At 48.2% G+C, this 6,564-nt stretch overlaps 1 pseudogene; it reads left to right on the forward strand.

The window, feature by feature from the left end:
* The first annotated feature begins 457 nt into the window (after nt 1-457).
* Nucleotides 458-4,584, forward strand: LOC115300934 (annotated as a pseudogene).
* Nucleotides 4,585-6,564: the final 1,980 nt, after the last annotated feature.

The raw sequence follows: 6,564 nt of genomic DNA on the forward strand, positions 1-6,564 counted from the left end.
GCAAATAATTACGAAGGTTAGACTCTGGGTACTCCTACCGGGAAGGGAAGGCCACCCAGACCAGGCACTTTATATCCTTGTTTGGCAAGATCTTGTCGAGAACCCCCTACCCTGGATTTCTCTCTTCCTCTCCACAGGACCCTGTAAAATCCTTGCGGCCAGACCTGCTAATCCAACCAGAGCAGGGACACCAGCTGCACCAGTCCTCCCTGACAATCAGGACTTGCTATTATTAGACCCTCCCCCGTATCTTCCTCCACCTACAGCCCCGATGCCAGAGCCCAGTCCACAAGCAGAACCACTACAGGAGGGCCAAGCACCTGTGGGCCTACAAGTCGGGACAGAGGGTGGGGCTGAAGGACCAGCCAACCCAACGAGGGTGTGAATTCAGCAGATACAGCCCCCGGCACTCCTGACTCCACAGTAGCCCTCCCCTTACAGGAAATTGGCCCTCCGGATGATACCAGTAATCCCTGGCTCCAATATTGGCCCTTCTCTAACTAGTGACTTATATAACTGGAAAACCCAAAATGCCTGTTTCTCTGATAACCCCAGAGATCTTATCGCCCTTCTAGAAAGCATAATGTTCACTCATCAGCCCACTTGGGACAATTGTCAGCAGCTTCTGAGAATCCTGTTTACTACGGAAGAAAGGGAAAGAATTCAACTCGAGGCACGAAAAGCTCTTCCTGGAGATGATGGTCGACCTACTGTCAACCCTGATCTCATTAATGCAGCCATTCCCCTGACGCGGCCCGGTTGGGATTATAACACCACAGAAGGTAGGGGACGACTGCTCATTTATCGCCAGACTCTAATGCCGGGTCTCCGGGCTGCGGCACGCAAGCCCACTAATTTGGCCAAGGTGTACTCAGTAATACAAGGTAAGACAGAAAGCCTTAGATCCAGAGGCTCCTGAAAACCAGGCCGCAGTTGTAATGTCTTTTGTAAACCAGGCCGCGCCCGATATTAAGAAAAAGCTCCAAAAATTAGAAGATTTAGAAGGTAAACAGGTTCAGGATTTACTCCACATTGCTCAAAGGGTATACAACAATCGAGATGCCCCTGAGGAAAAACAACTCAAAGCCACCAGAGAAATGACTAGAGTTTTAGCTGCCATTGTTCAAAAGCATCAGGGGCCCACCAGAGGACAACCAGGTACCCGAACTCATAGGCAACCCCTAGATGAAGACCAATGTGCCTATTGCAAAGAGAAGGGACATTGGAAGCGAGAGTGCCCTAAAAGAAGGCAATCCTACGTAAGGGAAAACTCCTGGCAGCCCAAAGCGACTCCGATCTTATTCACTCAAGATGCAAAATAGAGGGGACGGGGTTTGGACCCCTTCCCCGAACCCAGGGTAACCCTGCAAGTGGAGGGGACTCCCATACAGTTCCTGGTAGACACAGAGGCCCAACATTCCGTGTTAACCAGTCCTCACGGAAAAATTTCTGACAAATTAGCCTGGGTCCAAGGCGCAACCAGGACTAAAAAATATCCTTGGACCACCCAGCATACTGTGGATTTGGGAACAGGGAAGGTGACCCATTCCATTTTAGTCATCCCAGACAGTCCCTGCCCTCTGCTGGGAAGAGACCTCCTTACCAAAATGGGAGCACAAATTCACTTCCAGCCTGGAGGACCTATAGTGACTAACTCTCAAGATCAGCCTATATCGGTCCTCACCATACAGCTAGAAGATGAATACTGACTCCATCAAGTTCCGCCTCTCCCGGAACAAAATATTGACTTTTGGCTTAGCCAGTACCCCGAGGCCTGGGCAGAGACTGGGGGGATGGGGTTAGCGAAACATAGACCCGCCTTATTCATTGAAATAAAGCCAGGGGCTGACTCTGTGAGAGTGAGACAATACCCAATGTCCACAGAAGCTAGACTGGGTATCACCCCGCACATCTGCCGCCTCCTTGAAATCGGAGTCCTCCAAATCTGCCACTCAGCATGGAACACTCCCTTTTTGCCGGTGCGCAAACCCAACAGCAAAGATTACCGGCCAGTACAAGACCTAAGAGAGGTCAATAAATGTGTAATAGATATTCACCCTACCGTACCCAATCCATATACTCTTCTCAGCACTCTCAACCCGAACAAACTGTGGTATACTGTCCTTGACTTGAAGGATGCTTTTTTTAGTCTGCCACTAGCCCCCAAAAGCCAGGAGATCTTTGCATTTGAATGGACAGACCCTGAACAGGGCATACATGGACAGCTCACTTGGACCTGGCTCCCACAAGGATTCAAAAACTCCCCCACCTTATTTGTTGAGGCCCTCCACGAGGATCTAAGTGAGTATCGGAAATTAAACCCTGAGGTAACTCTCTTGCAGTATGTGGATGACCTCCTGATCGCAGCAGAGATCTGAGAGGCCTGCCTCGAAGGAACCAAGAACCTCCTTCAAACCCTGGGAGACATAGGATATCGCGCATCCACTAAAAAGGCCCAAATCTGCATATCGGAGGTAACATACCTGGGGTACCTAATAAAGGGAGGACAGAGGTGGCTCACCGATGCCTGGAAAGAGACATTCATCAGTAGTCCACGACCCACTACACCTCGACAGGTGAGAGAGTTTTTAGGGTCAGTGGGATTTTGCAGACTTTGGATTCCAGGTTTTGCAGAGATAGCCAAGCCTCTCTATGCAGCCTCCAAGAACCAATCACCCTTTGAATGGTCTGAGGGAGCCAAAAAAGCCTTTCAAGAGATAAAGACTGCCCTTCTGTCAGCCCCAGCTCTAGGGTTGCCAGACCTCTCCAAACCCTTCCACTTGTATGTGGACGAACATGAGGGCATTGCCAAGGCGGTACTAACTCAACAGCTAGGACCCTGGCCCAGACCAGTGGCCTATCTCTCAAAAAAACTAGACCCTGTAGCTGCAGGACGGCCTCCTTGTCTGAGAATAATAGCAGCAACGGCCCTAATGGTCAAAGACGCAGATAAACTGTCTCTAGGCCAGGAGCTACATGTTACTACCCCCCATGCTATTGAAGGGGTACTTAAACATCCCCCTGACAGATGGATGAGTAATGCTCGGATGGTCCACTACCAAGGACTCCTGTTAAATACGATATGGGTTATATACACCCCACCTCGGACTTTAAATCCAGCATCGCTACTACCGTATCCTGATCTGAGCTCCCCACTCCATGACTGTGTCGATATCCTAGCACAGGTCCATGGAACTCGGGAAGACCTGAGGGACCGGCCCTTACCCGATGCCGAGCTTACTTGGTTCACCGACGGAAGCAGCTTCGTCCACCAGGGACAGAGGTATGCAGAGGCGGCAGTAACCACCTAGACTGAAATAATTTGGGCGGAGACTTTACCCCCCGGGACGTCAGCCCAAAAAGCTGAATTAATTGCTTTAACTCAAGCACTAAAAATGGGAAAAGATCGAAAAATAACCATATACACTGACAGCCAATATGCCTTCGCTACAGCCCACATACATGGGGCGATATACCGAGAAAGAGGATTACTTACAGCAGAGGGCAAAAATATCAAAACTAAAGATGAGGTGCTAGCCCTACTAACAGCTATATGGGCCCTTAAAAAGCTGGCCATTGTACATTGCCCAGGGCATCAAAGGTGACTGACCCCATCTCACGGGGAAATAATTTAGCAGATCAGACGGCTCGCCAGGTGGCACAAAAATCTATATCAGTGTTACCTGTCAAGTTGCCAGACCCCGGGCCAAGAGATTTGCCTCCACAACCTGAGTATTCGGAGGATGACCTTGCTTGGGTACATAAACTTCCGAGGACCTGAACCAAAGATGGTTAGTGGTAGGACTCCAGAGACAACCTCATCTTACCCAGAAAATTAGGACAGGAAATCCTAACGAAAATACACCACTCCATTCATCTGGGCTCGCGGAGGCTACAGGACCTCATTCGCTACTCCAAAATAACCTTCAAAAGCAAGTCTGAGGAATTAGAAAAAAATAGTAGCAACTTGCTCCACCTGTCAGCTTCAGAATGCCTACCCTCATACTTCTTCCAAAGGAAACCGTGAAAGGGGGACTTTGCCTGGAGCCTACTGGGAAGTAGACTTCACGGAGGTAAAACCTAGTATATACGGCTATAAATACTTGTTAGTGTTTATAGATACCTTTTCAGGATGGACGGAGGCGTTTCCTTCTAAAAGTGAAACTGCACAGGTAGTAATAAAAAAACTACTAGAAGAGATTTTACCGAGGTATGGATTTCTAGTCATGATAGGGTCAGACAACAGACCTGCCTTCGTTTCCAAGGTAAGTCGGGGACTGGCTTCCATACTTGGGGCAAATTGGAAATTACATTGTGCTTATAGGCCCCAAAGCTCAGGACAGGTTGAAAGGATGAATAGAACCTTAAAGGAGACCCTAACTAAATTGACTATGGAGACTGGCGCTAATTGGGTAGCCTTACTCCCCTACGCTCTGTACAGGGTTCAAAATTCCCCTTACAAGCTAGGTCTCACACCCTATGAAATTATGTTTGGCAGACCCACCCCTATTATACCCGACCTCAAGTCTAATCTAATCCAGTTTGATCAGGATGATGGCTTTTTGTCGTCTTTTAGGGCCCTGAAGTGGGCTCATAAGGCAATTTGGCCCAGACTAAAGGAGCTGTATAAGACGGGACCTCCACTGGCGCCTCATCCCCATCATCCAGGAGACTGGGTCCTCGTCAAACGACACAGACAAGAAAACGACGAACCCAGGTGGAAGGGACCTTATCAGATTATCCCACTGCCAACTCCCACTGCTGTCAAGGTTGATAACATCCCTTCCTGGATCCACCATACCAACGTCAAGCCTGTTGACCTGTCGGATCTCATAGAGCTCAACAACAAAGATATCACCTGGACAGTTAACCGGAGTAAGGACAATCCTCTAAAACTGACCCTGCGCCGACGTTCAGCTAAGTAGTAACCGCAATGCTTACTACACTTGCCCTCTTCCTAACCTTGCGTATTTTACCTATAGACACTAACCCTCATCAGCCCTTCAATCTAACCTGGGTCATCGTTAGCACCTACACAGGGGATATCATAGCTCAAAATTCTTCCATGGCCCCCCAAAACACCTGGTTCCCAGACTTAACCTTCAACCTACAAGACTTAGAGTTTAGCCCGGCCTCAGAGGGCTGGAGTCCAGAGAGCCCCTGGTTCCCCTTGGTCCTGAAAGAAAAATGGTTTTACGTCTGTCTGGGACATAAAAACAATAACAGGGCCTGGAGGCAAAAATGTGGGGTGACTGATTACTACTTTTGTGCAGCTTGGGCATGTGTCTGTACCGGAGATATCTGGAGGCCTGCTCCCGTCAAAGATGACTTAATTACCATCCGCAGAGTAGACAAAAGGCTAAAAATTACTTAAAGGGAGGTTTGGGGTGGAAAAATGGCTGCAGCCATAACACTAAATGCAACCCAATAGTCATTAGTTTTACCAAGGAGGGAAAATCAAATGACCGGTGGGAGGCTGGCCACTCCTGGGGACTCCGTATGTATGACTCATGGCAGGGAGGCACCCCAGCAACCCTTTTTACTATACGGCTCATTATTCGACCAATTACAACCATTAGTGTAGGACCCAATCAGATAATAAACAGGCCCATAAAACTCCCCACACAGGCACATAGGCTACACCCTTCCACCTCAATGCCACCGACCAAGCAGACCACCCACGTCATTGAAGTGGCCATTCGGAGACCAGAAGCCAACCAGACCACTCACGCCCCTGCACTAGGGGTAAAGACACAGGCCATAAAAGAGACCAACTCCTTATTAACACTATTGACAGCTACTTATAAAACCCTAAACTTGACCAATCCTAATTTAACCAAAGCTTGCTGGTTATGTTATGACATAAAACCTCCTTTCCATGAAGCTATAGGCCTAATGGCACCCTTTAATCTGTCCAATGATAGATCACCCGTTGCCTGTAAATGGGACCAAAAAGGACCGGGACTCACTTTCCAGGTAGTCACAGGCATAGGAACTTGTATAGGAAACTTCCCTCGTGATCAACCCCAGATCTGCGCCCCTGCCAACCAGACCATAACCCAAACTAAATGGATAATTCCACCTCCTGATGGATGGTGGATCTGTTCTAAAGCGGGACTCACCCCATGTGTCAACTGGAACATTTTTAATGCAACCACGGAATATTGTATCATGGTGTTAGTGCTCCCTAGAGTCATTTATCACCAGGAAAATGACATATGTAACATATATGAATTATGGACAGGAGGGACATCAATTAAACAACCAGAACCAAACGGGAACCTTTTACGGCCATAACCTTAGCCACGCTATTCAGTCTGGGAGTAATAGGGGCATCTCTATCTTTAGCTATCCAACATCAAGGGTTCAACAATCTCAGGGCTGCAATTGATGAAGATATAGCTAGAATAGAAGAATCAATCTCCCATCTGGAAAAATCTCTAACCTCCCTATCTGAAGTTGTCCTACAGAACCCAAGAGGGTTAGATCTGCTTTTTCTCCAGCAGGGAGGTCTATGCGCAGCCTTAAAAGAAGAATGTTGTTTTTATGCTGACCACAGGGGGG

Source organism: Suricata suricatta, chromosome 1, assembly GCF_006229205.1.
Source record: "Suricata suricatta isolate VVHF042 chromosome 1, meerkat_22Aug2017_6uvM2_HiC, whole genome shotgun sequence".
Lineage (NCBI taxonomy): Eukaryota > Metazoa > Chordata > Mammalia > Carnivora > Herpestidae > Suricata > Suricata suricatta.